Raw genomic sequence first — 16,558 nt, forward strand, 5'->3', positions numbered from 1 at the left:
AATTCACCGACCCCGTCCGTGTGGGTTGAATTCTGGTCTCTCTGTCCTGTTCCTCTGGTCCCTGTGCCCGTTTTGAGCCAGTTCCACACTGTTTTGGTGACTGTAGCTTCTCAGCAGAGTGTGACGGCAGGGAGGGAGATGCCCGTTCTCTTTTTTCAGGGTTTCTTTGGCTATTTGGGGTCCTTTGTGGTTCCCCACAGATATTAGGAGGATTTGCTCTATTTGGGGGGAAAATACCATGGAATTTTGGGAGGGATTGCATTCACTGTGTCCACTGCTTTGGGTAGCATGGATATTTTAACAATATTAATTGTTCCATTCCATGAGAACAGGATATCTTTCCATTTATTGGTGTGTTTTGCAATGTCTTCATCAATGTCTTCAAGTTTTCAGTGTGCAGGTCTTTCACCTCCTTGGTTGACTTTATTCCCAGGTATTTTGTTCTTTTTGATGCAGTTGTAAATAGGGTTGCTTTCTTTCTCTTTCTGATGGTTCATTATTAGTGATTAGAAAGGCAACTGATTTCTGTGTATTGATTTTGCAACTTTACTGAATTGATTTATTAGTTCTAATAGTTTTTCTGTGGACTGAAGTGGAACATTGGAATTCAAAAATCCCACTGTTTCTACCATATCCAGGTCGTCCACAACACGGAGGACAGCGGCTCCTAATATAACCTTCCCACAGTGCCTCTGAATGACATGTGGACTTTGGGTGAACTGGATCTGGGTAAGGCTTGGCTTCTATATGGAAGTTTGATGTTTTCTCTGCTTTTCTGGCATGCTGTTGACATACATGATGTTTTGAAAAGTAATTGACTTTCCAGTAATTTCCAACATACAACTTTACATACATAAAAACAAGTCTTGTACCTTGATTAAATATACTCCTAAATATTGATGTTGACATTATTAAAAATGGAATTGTTCTCATAAATTCTTTTTCAGATTATTTTTTGCCAGCGGATGCATATAAGATAGATTTTCATGACTTGATATTTTGTTCTGTAACTTTGCTTATTAATTAGTTGATTAGCTCAAATAATTTCTTTGCTGATTATAGGTAGTTTTATATATAAGATGATGTGACCTATGTTCTGTGAAGAGACCCGGTTTTAATTTTTCCATTCACCCATGGATGCCTTTTCTTTCTTTCCTCAAGATTCTGGGTAGAACTTCCAGTACACTATTGAGTAACGGTGATGAAGGCCAGCTTCCTGGCCCTGTTCCTGATTTCAGGAGTAAATCTTTCAGTCTTTAACGTTGAGCATGATGTTTGCTGTGGCTTTTTGTACTACTCTTTTCCATATTGAACAACTTTCCTTTTATTCCTGCTTTCTTGAGTGTTTTTCATGAAATAACACTGGATTTTCATTGTAGATTTTTTGCATTAATTGATATGATTATGTGTTTTTACTTCACACCATTATTGTGGTTGAATACATTGCTTACTTTTCATATGTTGAGCAACCTGAAATTCCTGGTGTAGAGATACTTGGCTTATGGCATTATCCATTTAAAGTTCTGTTGGTTTCATGTTGCTATTATTGTGTGATAGATTTTTACATTCCTATTTATAAGTTGTACTGGGGTAGTTTTCTTGTTTTTTTCCTTTATTTTTAAAATCTTTTTTAAAATAGTGGTTTTATTTCATTTTAATTATTTATTTACTTTGGCCACATCCCATGGCTTGTGGGATCTTAGTTCCCCAGTCAGGGATCGAACCCGAGCCCTTGGCAGTGAAAGCACAGAGTCCTAACCACTGGGCCACCAGAGTATTCCCCAGTTTTCTTTTTCAAGATGTATTTGTATAATCTGATTAGACTTGGCTTGGTGTAAGTGGTTTGGAGGGTTAGCATTAGGGCTGGGGCTGGTGTGAGGGTTGGGGCTGTGTATGGTTTATGGTTGCTGTTATGGTTTAAGTTTTATGGTTAATGAGTTATTTATGGGTATGGTTAATGACTATATTTTATGGTTTGGTTATGGTTATGGTTTTGCTTACTGGTTTAGGTTTATGGTTTTGGTCTCAGGGTGTTTGGGTTCTGTGTTAGAGTGGGTGTTAGGGTATGGGTTAGAATTGGGGTACAGGTAGGATACGGGTAGAGCATGGGTTAGGGTAAGGTACAGGTTTAGGGTACGGGTTAGGCTAAGGTTAGGTCAGGGCTTAGGGTCAGGATCAGAGTTTAGGGTTAGGGTCCATGTCAAGATTAGCGTCAAGGTTGAGCGAGGCCATTGTTTTCTGCTCCTCCAGTGCTGGATTCTCATTGATAGATGAATGAAATGTCTGCTCTGGTCACCCACTGTTTCAAATTGAGCTCAGCCTTAGTCAAGGGTTCTTAGGGCCTCAGAGGTCATGCAGGGTTTCCCTCCACCCTCCCTCCTGGGAAGGGTGATGCAGGCCCCACTCTGTCTGGGCAGCCCCAGGTCCAGCATGGCCCTGACATGCAGGATACTAAGTAGACGTGATGTAAGACTTGGTGCATCAGTCTGCCAGCCCCCAGGTGCTGCCTTTTTTTTTTCTTAATTAATTAATTAATTAATTAATTAATTTTGGGCTGTGTTGGGTCTGCATTGCTGCCCGGAGGCTTTCTCTAGTTGCGGCGAGTGGGGGCTTCTCATTGCGGTGGCTTCTCTTGTTGCAGAGCACAGGCTCTAAGCGCGTGGGCTTCAGCAGTCGGGGCTCGCGGGTTCTAGAGCGCAGGCTCAGTAGTTGTGGTGCACGGGCTTAGTTGCTCCACAGCATGTGGGATCTTCCCGGACCAGGGCTCAAACCCGTGTCCCCTGCATTGGCAGGTGGATTCTTAACCACTGCGCCACCAGGGAAGTCTGGTGTTGCGTTCGTGAGGGCTGGTGGGGCCCTCTTGGGACTGGGCGGATCCTTTGTTCCATCTGCACGGGTGTCCAAGCAGGTCTCAGAACAGCCCTTGGCCTCTGAGCATCCAGGCAGGCACCCACGTTCCTCCAGCTCAGGTTAGCCTTGGCCCCTCCAGCACCCGTGGCCAATTACTGAGCTGATTGTGTCTTTACTCTTTAAAATTAAATCACTCTCTCCAGGTGGGCGAGAAGTTTACTTGTGAACTTGGTTAGGGTTAGGGGTTAGGGGTTAAGGGTTAGGGTCAGGGTTAGGGCTAGGGCTAGGGGTTAGGGTTAGGCTTAGGGTTGGGTTAGGGTTAGGGGTTAGGGTTAGGGTTTAGGTTTAGGGTTAGGGTTAGTGTTGGGTTAGGGTTAGGGTTAAGGTAGAGTTAGGGTTGGGTTAGGGTTAGGGTTTAGGGTTAGGGTGTCCAGCCTTACGTCCCATTCAGCTGTGAGTGTAGATGTGGTCAGTCCAGTTGCCTCACAGCCCCTGATTGAATTTTGTAAGAATTCCTCTCTCTCTCACTGTCTTTCTCTTTTTATAATTAATTTTTATAATGGGGTGTAGCTGATTTGCAATGTTGTGTTTCTTGGTGCTGTACATCCACTTGAGTCACTTACAGAGAGACATCAGTAAATTCTTTTCTAGTTTCTAGTAGTCAGATATATGTTTTTTCTGTGAATAGAGTGTGCTGAGTCCAGTTCCTTGAACAATGAGTATGTCTTGGCGATTACATTATTGGCGTATGGAACGGTATCTGTGCCAATTTCAACCTCCTGGTTTATGCATCAACGCACCACACTTTTCCCCTTAAGCAGCCATAAGTGTGTTTTGTAAATGTGTGATGGTGTTCTGTTTGTAATTCAGTTCACGGTTGGCGATTTTTAGATTCCCTTTATAAGTGATATCTTATGATAAGTTTCTCTTGCTGTCTAACTTATTTCACTCTCAATGACCATACATAAGTCCCCCTGAGTCGCTGCAACTGGCCTCATTTCATTGATTTCAGGGCTGAGTAATATTCCGTTGTGCTTATGTATCAAATGTTCTTTCACCATTTTTTCCTTCCAAGGACTATGAAGTTGTACCCAAGTCGAGGCTGTTGTAAACATAGCAGCAGTAAACGGGGTGCCTGCGTCCTGTGGATTTTTGGATTTTCCAACATATAGGCCCATGAGTGGAAGCGCCCTATGCTTTGTAGCTCTGTTTTTTAGATGTTTTAGGAAACACAGCACACTTCTCCAGAGTGGCCGTTGGCAATTTACCTTCCCCCCTTCAGCGTAACGAGGCTCCCTTTTCTCCTCTCCTTGTCCTGCATATCTGGTTTTTACCCTTTGTGAGGATGGTCCTTTTTTCTGATTCGAAGTGATACCTCTTTGTAGTGTTGATTTGCATTGCCCGCTTCTTTGGTTGGCCAAAAAGGGCGTATGCGTTTTTCCTGAATATATTCTGGAAGTTAAATTTGAGAGACAGCTTTTCTTTTTAATTGATTAATTAATTTATTTATTTTTGGCTGTGTTGGGTCTTCGTTTCTGTGCGAAGACTTTCTCTAGTTGTGGCAAGCGGGGGCCACTCTTCATCGCGGTGCGCGGGCCTCTCACTATCGCGGCCTCTCTTGTTGCGGAGCACAGGCTCCAGACGCGCAGGCTCAGTAGTTGTGGCTCACGGGCCTAGTTGCTCCACGGCATGTGGGATCTTCCCAGACCAGGGCTCGAACCCGTGTCCCCTGCATTAGCAGGCAGATTCTCAACCACTGCGCCACCAGGGAAGCCCCTTGAATAGTTTTGTATTTAAAGTTTGTCTGTGGGGACTTCCCTGGTGACGCAGTGGTTAAGAGTCCGCCTGCCAATGCAGGGGACACGGGTTCGAGCCCTGGTCTGGGAAGATCCCACATGCCGCAGAGCAACCAAGCCTGCGCGGCACAACTACTGAAGCCTGCGCGCCTAGGGCCCGTGCTCGCCCACAAGAGAAGCCACCGCAATGAGAAGCCCGTGCACCGCAACGAAGAGTAGCCCCGCTCGACGCAACTAGAGGAAGCCCACATGCAGCAACGAAGACCCAACGCAGCCAAACATAAATTATAAACTAAAATAAAATTTGCCTCTGAATAACTTTGAGTGAATTTGGTATAAGTTGTAAAGTTTGCATCTACATTCACTTCATTCCAAATGGTTTCCAATTAATTGTTCCTTAACTACTTTTAGAAAACTTTTGGGATAGAGACTCCATTTCAGTCTGAATTTCCAGTTGAATGGATTCAGCAGTCCTGTCAGTAGGGCACGCTGCCCCCAGTGACCTGTGAGGGAGGCGCGGCCTGCACTTCCTGCACTGACCACAGGGTGGCGCCGAGTTCGCCTCTCTGACCCACAGCGCATGCTCGTTCCATGGAACTCGATTGTGAGGGCAGCTGAGAGGAGTTGAGCCGCCTCAGGCGCGGGGGCGGGGGCGGGGGCCTTCGGGTAGGACGCCCGGCTCAGCGTCTCTGCTGAGAGGAGCTTGGTCTCCGTCTCCTTAGGACTCGCTGGGGTTTCGGCTTCAGGACAAAGTGGGGCTGCGTCCACGCTGACTAGGGAACTAGGTTTCCTGAGGACCCAGGTGATGCCTGAGGAAAAGGTGAAGAGACGGTGAGGAAAAGTGGGGAGAAGCTTCCTGTGGGCGACTGACCGTTGAGGGGGTCCCTCTTCGTGTGAGCGAGGGAGGGCTTGGCGTGGAAAGCTGGGTGTTTGGTCAGGTTTGTGTGCAGGGTAGCCAGCGTGAGTTATGGGGCGTCCAGTTTTCCCAGCACCATTTATCGTGGGGCGTGTCGTGCTCCTTGGTGTGTCCTTGGTCCCTGTGTCATAAATTCACCGACCCCGTCCGTGTGGGTTGAATTCTGGTCTCTCTGTCCTGTTCCTCTGGTCCCTGTGCCCGTTTTGAGCCAGTTCCACACTGTTTTGGTGACTGTAGCTTCTCAGCAGAGTGTGACGGCAGGGAGGGAGATGCCCGTTCTCTTTTTTCAGGGTTTCTTTGGCTATTTGGGGTCCTTTGTGGTTCCCCACAGATATTAGGAGGATTTGCTCTATTTGGGGGGAAAATACCATGGAATTTTGGGAGGGATTGCATTCACTGTGTCCACTGCTTTGGGTAGCATGGATATTTTAACAATATTAATTGTTCCATTCCATGAGAACAGGATATCTTTCCATTTATTGGTGTGTTTTGCAATGTCTTCATCAATGTCTTCAAGTTTTCAGTGTGCAGGTCTTTCACCTCCTTGGTTGACTTTATTCCCAGGTATTTTGTTCTTTTTGATGCAGTTGTAAATAGGGTTGCTTTCTTTCTCTTTCTGATGGTTCATTATTAGTGATTAGAAAGGCAACTGATTTCTGTGTATTGATTTTGCAACTTTACTGAATTGATTTATTAGTTCTAATAGTTTTTCTGTGGACTGAAGTGGAACATTGGAATTCAAAAATCCCACTGTTTCTACCATATCCAGGTCGTCCACAACACGGAGGACAGCGGCTCCTAATATAACCTTCCCACAGTGCCTCTGAATGACATGTGGACTTTGGGTGAACTGGATCTGGGTAAGGCTTGGCTTCTATATGGAAGTTTGATGTTTTCTCTGCTTTTCTGGCATGCTGTTGACATACATGATGTTTTGAAAAGTAATTGACTTTCCAGTAATTTCCAACATACAACTTTACATACATAAAAACAAGTCTTGTACCTTGATTAAATATACTCCTAAATATTGATGTTGACATTATTAAAAATGGAATTGTTCTCATAAATTCTTTTTCAGATTATTTTTTGCCAGCGGATGCATATAAGATAGATTTTCATGACTTGATATTTTGTTCTGTAACTTTGCTTATTAATTAGTTGATTAGCTCAAATAATTTCTTTGCTGATTATAGGTAGTTTTATATATAAGATGATGTGACCTATGTTCTGTGAAGAGACCCGGTTTTAATTTTTCCATTCACCCATGGATGCCTTTTCTTTCTTTCCTCAAGATTCTGGGTAGAACTTCCAGTACACTATTGAGTAAGGGTGATGAAGGCCAGCTTCCTGGCCCTGTTCCTGATTTCAGGAGTAAATCTTTCAGTCTTTAACGTTGAGCATGATGTTTGCTGTGGCTTTTTGTACTACTCTTTTCCATATTGAACAACTTTCCTTTTATTCCTGCTTTCTTGAGTGTTTTTCATGAAATAACACTGGATTTTCATTGTAGATTTTTTGCATTAATTGATATGATTATGTGTTTTTACTTCACACCATTATTGTGGTTGAATACATTGCTTACTTTTCATATGTTGAGCAACCTGAAATTCCTGGTGTAGAGATACTTGGCTTATGGCATTATCCATTTAAAGTTCTGTTGGTTTCATGTTGCTATTATTGTGTGATAGATTTTTACATTCCTATTTATAAGTTGTACTGGGGTAGTTTTCTTGTTTTTCTCCTTTATTTTTAAAATCTTTTTTAAAATAGTGGTTTTATTTCATTTTAATTATTTATTTACTTTGGCCACATCCCATGGCTTGTGGGATCTTAGTTCCCCAGTCAGGGATCGAACCCGAGCCCTTGGCAGTGAAAGCACAGAGTCCTAACCACTGGGCCACCAGAGTATTCCCCAGTTTTCTTTTTCAAGATGTATTTGTATAATCTGATTAGACTTGGCTTGGTGTAAGTGGTTTGGAGGGTTAGCATTAGGGCTGGGGCTGGTGTGAGGGTTGGGGCTGTGTATGGTTTATGGTTGCTGTTATGGTTTAAGTTTTATGGTTAATGAGTTATTTATGGGTATGGTTAATGACTATATTTTATGGTTTGGTTATGGTTATGGTTTTGCTTACTGGTTTAGGTTTATGGTTTTGGTCTCAGGGTGTTTGGGTTCTGTGTTAGAGTGGGTGTTAGGGTATGGGTTAGAATTGGGGTACAGGTAGGATACGGGTAGAGCATGGGTTAGGGTAAGGTACAGGTTTAGGGTACGGGTTAGGCTAAGGTTAGGTCAGGGCTTAGGGTCAGGATCAGAGTTTAGGGTTAGGGTCCATGTCAAGATTAGCGTCAAGGTTGAGCGAGGCCATTGTTTTCTGCTCCTCCAGTGCTGGATTCTCATTGATAGATGAATGAAATGTCTGCTCTGGTCACCCACTGTTTCAAATTGAGCTCAGCCTTAGTCAAGGGTTCTTAGGGCCTCAGAGGTCATGCAGGGTTTCCCTCCACCCTCCCTCCTGGGAAGGGTGATGCAGGCCCCACTCTGTCTGGGCAGCCCCAGGTCCAGCATGGCCCTGACATGCAGGATACTAAGTAGACGTGATGGAAGACTTGGTGCATCAGTCTGCCAGCCCCCAGGTGCTGCCTTTTTTTTTTCTTAATTAATTAATTAATTAATTTTGGGCTGTGTTGGGTCTGCATTGCTGCCCGGAGGCTTTCTCTAGTTGCGGCGAGTGGGGGCTTCTCATTGCGGTGGCTTCTCTTGTTGCAGAGCACAGGCTCTAAGCGCGTGGGCTTCAGCAGTCGGGGCTCGCGGGTTCTAGAGCGCAGGCTCAGTAGTTGTGGTGCACGGGCTTAGTTGCTCCACAGCATGTGGGATCTTCCCGGACCAGGGCTCAAACCCGTGTCCCCTGCATTGGCAGGTGGATTCTTAACCACTGCGCCACCAGGGAAGTCTGGTGTTGCGTTCGTGAGGGCTGGTGGGGCCCTCTTGGGACTGGGCGGATCCTTTGTTCCATCTGCACGGGTGTCCAAGCAGGTCTCAGAACAGCCCTTGGCCTCTGAGCATCCAGGCAGGCACCCACGTTCCTCCAGCTCAGGTTAGCCTTGGCCCCTCCAGCACCCGTGGCCAATTACTGAGCTGATTGTGTCTTTACTCTTTAAAATTAAATCACTCTCTCCAGGTGGGCGAGAAGTTTACTTGTGAACTTGGTTAGGGTTAGGGGTTAGGGGTTAAGGGTTAGGGTCAGGGTTAGGGCTAGGGCTAGGGGTTAGGGTTAGGCTTAGGGTTGGGTTAGGGTTAGGGGTTAGGGTTTAGGTTTAGGGTTAGGGTTAGTGTTGGGTTAGGGTTAGGGTTAAGGTAGAGTTAGGGTTGGGTTAGGGTTAGGGTTTAGGGTTAGGGTGTCCAGCCTTACGTCCCATTCAGCTGTGAGTGTAGATGTGGTCAGTCCAGTTGCCTCACAGCCCCTGATTGAATTTTGTAAGAATTCCTCTCTCTCTCACTGTCTTTCTCTTTTTATAATTAATTTTTATAATGGGGTGTAGCTGATTTGCAATGTTGTGTTTCTTGGTGCTGTACATCCACTTGAGTCACTTACAGAGAGACATCAGTAAATTCTTTTCTAGTTTCTAGTAGTCAGATATATGTTTTTTCTGTGAATAGAGTGTGCTGAGTCCAGTTCCTTGAACAATGAGTATGTCTTGGCGATTACATTATTGGCGTATGGAACGGTATCTGTGCCAATTTCAACCTCCTGGTTTATGCATCAACGCACCACACTTTTCCCCTTAAGCAGCCATAAGTGTGTTTTGTAAATGTGTGATGGTGTTCTGTTTGTAATTCAGTTCACGGTTGGCGATTTTTAGATTCCCTTTATAAGTGATATCTTATGATAAGTTTCTCTTGCTGTCTAACTTATTTCACTCTCAATGACCATACATAAGTCCCCCTGAGTCGCTGCAACTGGCCTCATTTCATTGATTTCAGGGCTGAGTAATATTCCGTTGTGCTTATGTATCAAATGTTCTTTCACCATTTTTTCCTTCCAAGGACTATGAAGTTGTACCCAAGTCGAGGCTGTTGTAAACATAGCAGCAGTAAACGGGGTGCCTGCGTCCTGTGGATTTTTGGATTTTCCAACATATAGGCCCATGAGTGGAAGCGCCCTATGCTTTGTAGCTCTGTTTTTTAGATGTTTTAGGAAACACAGCACACTTCTCCAGAGTGGCCGTTGGCAATTTACCTTCCCCCCTTCAGCGTAACGAGGCTCCCTTTTCTCCTCTCCTTGTCCTGCATATCTGGTTTTTACCCTTTGTGAGGATGGTCCTTTTTTCTGATTCGAAGTGATACCTCTTTGTAGTGTTGATTTGCATTGCCCGCTTCTTTGGTTGGCCAAAAAGGGCGTATGCGTTTTTCCTGAATATATTCTGGAAGTTAAATTTGAGAGACAGCTTTTCTTTTTAATTGATTAATTAATTTATTTATTTTTGGCTGTGTTGGGTCTTCGTTTCTGTGCGAAGACTTTCTCTAGTTGTGGCAAGCGGGGGCCACTCTTCATCGCGGTGCGCGGGCCTCTCACTATCGCGGCCTCTCTTGTTGCGGAGCACAGGCTCCAGACGCGCAGGCTCAGTAGTTGTGGCTCACGGGCCTAGTTGCTCCACGGCATGTGGGATCTTCCCAGACCAGGGCTCGAACCCGTGTCCCCTGCATTAGCAGGCAGATTCTCAACCACTGCGCCACCAGGGAAGCCCCTTGAATAGTTTTGTATTTAAAGTTTGTCTGTGGGGACTTCCCTGGTGACGCAGTGGTTAAGAGTCCGCCTGCCAATGCAGGGGACACGGGTTCGAGCCCTGGTCTGGGAAGATCCCACATGCCGCAGAGCAACCAAGCCTGCGCGGCACAACTACTGAAGCCTGCGCGCCTAGAGCCCGTGCTCGCCCACAAGAGAAGCCACCGCAATGAGAAGCCCGTGCACCGCAACGAAGAGTAGCCCCGCTCGACGCAACTAGAGGAAGCCCACATGCAGCAACGAAGACCCAACACAGCCAAACATAAATTATAAACTAAAATAAAATTTGCCTCTGAATAACTTTGAGTGAATTTGGTATAAGTTGTAAAGTTTGCATCTACATTCACTTCATTCCAAATGGTTTCCAATTAATTGTTCCTTAACTACTTTTAGAAAACTTTTGGGATAGAGACTCCATTTCAGTCTGAATTTCCAGTTGAATGGATTCAGCAGTCCTGTCAGTAGGGCACGCTGCCCCCAGTGACCTGTGAGGGAGGCGCGGCCTGCACTTCCTGCACTGACCACAGGGTGGCGCCGAGTTCGCCTCTCTGACCCACAGCGCATGCTCGTTCCATGGAACTCGATTGTGAGGGCAGCTGAGAGGAGTTGAGCCGCCTCAGGCTCGGGGGCGGGGGCGGGGGCCTTCGGGTAGGACGCCCGGCTCAGCGTCTCTGCTGAGAGGAGCTTGGTCTCCGTCTCCTTAGGACTCGCTGGGGTTTCGGCTTCAGGACAAAGTGGGGCTGCGTCCACGCTGACTAGGGAACTAGGTTTCCTGAGGACCCAGGTGATGCCTGAGGAAAAGGTGAAGAGACGGTGAGGAAAAGTGGGGAGAAGCTTCCTGTGGGCGACTGACCGTTGAGGGGGTCCCTCTTCGTGTGAGCGAGGGAGGGCTTGGCGTGGAAAGCTGGGTGTTTGGTCAGGTTTGTGTGCAGGGTAGCCAGCGTGAGTTATGGGGCGTCCAGTTTTCCCAGCACCATTTATCGTGGGGCGTGTCGTGCTCCTTGGTGTGTCCTTGGTCCCTGTGTCATAAATTCACCGACCCCGTCCGTGTGGGTTGAATTCTGGTCTCTCTGTCCTGTTCCTCTGGTCCCTGTGCCCGTTTTGAGCCAGTTCCACACTGTTTTGGTGACTGTAGCTTCTCAGCAGAGTGTGACGGCAGGGAGGGAGATGCCCGTTCTCTTTTTTCAGGGTTTCTTTGGCTATTTGGGGTCCTTTGTGGTTCCCCACAGATATTAGGAGGATTTGCTCTATTTGGGGGGAAAATACCATGGAATTTTGGGAGGGATTGCATTCACTGTGTCCACTGCTTTGGGTAGCATGGATATTTTAACAATATTAATTGTTCCATTCCATGAGAACAGGATATCTTTCCATTTATTGGTGTGTTTTGCAATGTCTTCATCAATGTCTTCAAGTTTTCAGTGTGCAGGTCTTTCACCTCCTTGGTTGACTTTATTCCCAGGTATTTTGTTCTTTTTGATGCAGTTGTAAATAGGGTTGCTTTCTTTCTCTTTCTGATGGTTCATTATTAGTGATTAGAAAGGCAACTGATTTCTGTGTATTGATTTTGCAACTTTACTGAATTGATTTATTAGTTCTAATAGTTTTTCTGTGGACTGAAGTGGAACATTGGAATTCAAAAATCCCACTGTTTCTACCATATCCAGGTCGTCCACAACACGGAGGACAGCGGCTCCTAATATAACCTTCCCACAGTGCCTCTGAATGACATGTGGACTTTGGGTGAACTGGATCTGGGTAAGGCTTGGCTTCTATATGGAAGTTTGATGTTTTCTCTGCTTTTCTGGCATGCTGTTGACATACATGATGTTTTGAAAAGTAATTGACTTTCCAGTAATTTCCAACATACAACTTTACATACATAAAAACAAGTCTTGTACCTTGATTAAATATACTCCTAAATATTGATGTTGACATTATTAAAAATGGAATTGTTCTCATAAATTCTTTTTCAGATTATTTTTTGCCAGCGGATGCATATAAGATAGATTTTCATGACTTGATATTTTGTTCTGTAACTTTGCTTATTAATTAGTTGATTAGCTCAAATAATTTCTTTGCTGATTATAGGTAGTTTTATATATAAGATGATGTGACCTATGTTCTGTGAAGAGACCCGGTTTTAATTTTTCCATTCACCCATGGATGCCTTTTCTTTCTTTCCTCAAGATTCTGGGTAGAACTTCCAGTACACTATTGAGTAACGGTGATGAAGGCCAGCTTCCTGGCCCTGTTCCTGATTTCAGGAGTAAATCTTTCAGTCTTTAACGTTGAGCATGATGTTTGCTGTGGCTTTTTGTACTACTCTTTTCCATATTGAACAAATTTCCTTTTATTCCTGCTTTCTTGAGTGTTTTTCATGAAATAACACTGGATTTTCATTGTAGATTTTTTGCATTAATTGATATGATTATGTGTTTTTACTTCACACCATTATTGTGGTTGAATACATTGCTTACTTTTCATATGTTGAGCAACCTGAAATTCCTGGTGTAGAGATACTTGGCTTATGGCATTATCCATTTAAAGTTCTGTTGGTTTCATGTTGCTATTATTGTGTGATAGATTTTTACATTCCTATTTATAAGTTGTACTGGGGTAGTTTTCTTGTTTTTTTCCTTTATTTTTAAAATCTTTTTTAAAATAGTGGTTTTATTTCATTTTAATTATTTATTTACTTTGGCCACATCCCATGGCTTGTGGGATCTTAGTTCCCCAGTCAGGGATCGAACCCGAGCCCTTGGCAGTGAAAGCACAGAGTCCTAACCACTGGGCCACCAGAGTATTCCCCAGTTTTCTTTTTCAAGATGTATTTGTATAATCTGATTAGACTTGGCTTGGTGTAAGTGGTTTGGAGGGTTAGCATTAGGGCTGGGGCTGGTGTGAGGGTTGGGGCTGTGTATGGTTTATGGTTGCTGTTATGGTTTAAGTTTTATGGTTAATGAGTTATTTATGGGTATGGTTAATGACTATATTTTATGGTTTGGTTATGGTTATGGTTTTGCTTACTGGTTTAGGTTTATGGTTTTGGTCTCAGGGTGTTTGGGTTCTGTGTTAGAGTGGGTGTTAGGGTATGGGTTAGAATTGGGGTACAGGTAGGATACGGGTAGAGCATGGGTTAGGGTAAGGTACAGGTTTAGGGTACGGGTTAGGCTAAGGTTAGGTCAGGGCTTAGGGTCAGGATCAGAGTTTAGGGTTAGGGTCCATGTCAAGATTAGCGTCAAGGTTGAGCGAGGCCATTGTTTTCTGCTCCTCCAGTGCTGGATTCTCATTGATAGATGAATGAAATGTCTGCTCTGGTCACCCACTGTTTCAAATTGAGCTCAGCCTTAGTCAAGGGTTCTTAGGGCCTCAGAGGTCATGCAGGGTTTCCCTCCACCCTCCCTCCTGGGAAGGGTGATGCAGGCCCCACTCTGTCTGGGCAGCCCCAGGTCCAGCATGGCCCTGACATGCAGGATACTAAGTAGACGTGATGGAAGACTTGGTGCATCAGTCTGCCAGCCCCCAGGTGCTGCCTTTTTTTTTTCTTAATTAATTAATTAATTAATTTTGGGCTGTGTTGGGTCTGCATTGCTGCCCGGAGGCTTTCTCTAGTTGCGGCGAGTGGGGGCTTCTCATTGCGGTGGCTTCTCTTGTTGCAGAGCACAGGCTCTAAGCGCGTGGGCTTCAGCAGTCGGGGCTCGCGGGTTCTAGAGCGCAGGCTCAGTAGTTGTGGTGCACGGGCTTAGTTGCTCCACAGCATGTGGGATCTTCCCGGACCAGGGCTCAAACCCGTGTCCCCTGCATTGGCAGGTGGATTCTTAACCACTGCGCCACCAGGGAAGTCTGGTGTTGCGTTCGTGAGGGCTGGTGGGGCCCTCTTGGGACTGGGCGGATCCTTTGTTCCATCTGCACGGGTGTCCAAGCAGGTCTCAGAACAGCCCTTGGCCTCTGAGCATCCAGGCAGGCACCCACGTTCCTCCAGCTCAGGTTAGCCTTGGCCCCTCCAGCACCCGTGGCCAATTACTGAGCTGATTGTGTCTTTACTCTTTAAAATTAAATCACTCTCTCCAGGTGGGCGAGAAGTTTACTTGTGAACTTGGTTAGGGTTAGGGGTTAAGGGTTAGGGTCAGGGTTAGGGCTAGGGCTAGGGGTTAGGGTTAGGCTTAGGGTTGGGTTAGGGTTAGGGGTTAGGGTTAGGGTTTAGGTTTAGGGTTAGGGTTAGTGTTGGGTTAGGGTTAGGGTTAAGGTAGGGTTAGGGTTGGGTTAGGGTTAGGGTTTAGGGTTAGGGTGTCCAGCCTTACGTCCCATTCAGCTGTGAGTGTAGATGTGGTCAGTCCAGTTGCCTCACAGCCCCTGATTGAATTTTGTAAGAATTCCTCTCTCTCTCACTGTCTTTCTCTTTTTATAATTAATTTTTATAATTGGGTGTAGCTGATTTGCAATGTTGTGTTTCTTGGTGCTGTACATCCACTTGAGTCACTTACAGAGAGACATCAGTAAATTCTTTTCTAGTTTCTAGTAGTCAGATATATGTTTTTTCTGTGAATAGAGTGTGCTGAGTCCAGTTCCTTGAACAATGAGTATGTCTTGGCGATTACATTATTGGCGTATGGAACGGTATCTGTGCCAATTTCAACCTCCTGGTTTATGCATCAACGCACCACACTTTTCCCCTTAAGCAGCCATAAGTGTGTTTTGTAAATGTGTGATGGTGTTCTGTTTGTAATTCAGTTCACGGTTGGCGATTTTTAGATTCCCTTTATAAGTGATATCTTATGATAAGTTTCTCTTGCTGTCTAACTTATTTCACTCTCAATGACCATACATAAGTCCCCCTGAGTCGCTGCAACTGGCCTCATTTCATTGATTTCAGGGCTGAGTAATATTCCGTTGTGCTTATGTATCAAATGTTCTTTCACCATTTTTTCCTTCCAAGGACTATGAAGTTGTACCCAAGTCGAGGCTGTTGTAAACATAGCAGCAGTAAACGGGGTGCCTGCGTCCTGTGGATTTTTGGATTTTCCAACATATAGGCCCATGAGTGGAAGCGCCCTATGCTTTGTAGCTCTGTTTTTTAGATGTTTTAGGAAACACAGCACACTTCTCCAGAGTGGCCGTTGGCAATTTACCTTCCCCCCTTCAGCGTAACGAGGCTCCCTTTTCTCCTCTCCTTGTCCTGCATATCTGGTTTTTACCCTTTGTGAGGATGGTCCTTTTTTCTGATTCGAAGTGATACCTCTTTGTAGTGTTGATTTGCATTGCCCGCTTCTTTGGTTGGCCAAAAAGGGCGTATGCGTTTTTCCTGAATATATTCTGGAAGTTAAATTTGAGAGACAGCTTTTCTTTTTAATTGATTAATTAATTTATTTATTTTTGGCTGTGTTGGGTCTTCGTTTCTGTGCGAAGACTTTCTCTAGTTGTGGCAAGCGGGGGCCACTCTTCATCGCGGTGCGCGGGCCTCTCACTATCGCGGCCTCTCTTGTTGCGGAGCACAGGCTCCAGACGCGCAGGCTCAGTAGTTGTGGCTCACGGGCCTAGTTGCTCCACGGCATGTGGGATCTTCCCAGACCAGGGCTCGAACCCGTGTCCCCTGCATTAGCAGGCAGATTCTCAACCACTGCGCCACCAGGGAAGCCCCTTGAATAGTTTTGTATTTAAAGTTTGTCTGTGGGGACTTCCCTGGTGACGCAGTGGTTAAGAGTCCGCCTGCCAATGCAGGGGACACGGGTTCGAGCCCTGGTCTGGGAAGATCCCACATGCCGCAGAGCAACCAAGCCTGCGCGGCACAACTACTGAAGCCTGCGCGCCTAGAGCCCGTGCTCGCCCACAAGAGAAGCCACCGCAATGAGAAGCCCGTGCACCGCAACGAAGAGTAGCCCCGCTCGACGCAACTAGAGGAAGCCCACATGCAGCAACGAAGACCCAACACAGCCAAACATAAATTATAAACTAAAATAAAATTTGCCTCTGAATAACTTTGAGTGAATTTGGTATAAGTTGTAAAGTTTGCATCTACATTCACTTCATTCCAAATGGTTTCCAATTAATTGTTCCTTAACTACTTTTAGAAAACTTTTGGGATAGAGACTCCATTTCAGTCTGAATTTCCAGTTGAATGGATTCAGCAGTCCTGTCAGTAGGGCACGCTGCCCCCAGTGACCTGTGAGGGAGGCGCGGCCTGCACTTCCTGCACTGACCACAGGGTGGCGCCG

The sequence above is a fragment of the Balaenoptera ricei genome (genome assembly GCF_028023285.1).
Source record: "Balaenoptera ricei isolate mBalRic1 chromosome 2 unlocalized genomic scaffold, mBalRic1.hap2 SUPER_2_unloc_3, whole genome shotgun sequence".
Classification (NCBI taxonomy): domain Eukaryota; kingdom Metazoa; phylum Chordata; class Mammalia; order Artiodactyla; family Balaenopteridae; genus Balaenoptera; species Balaenoptera ricei.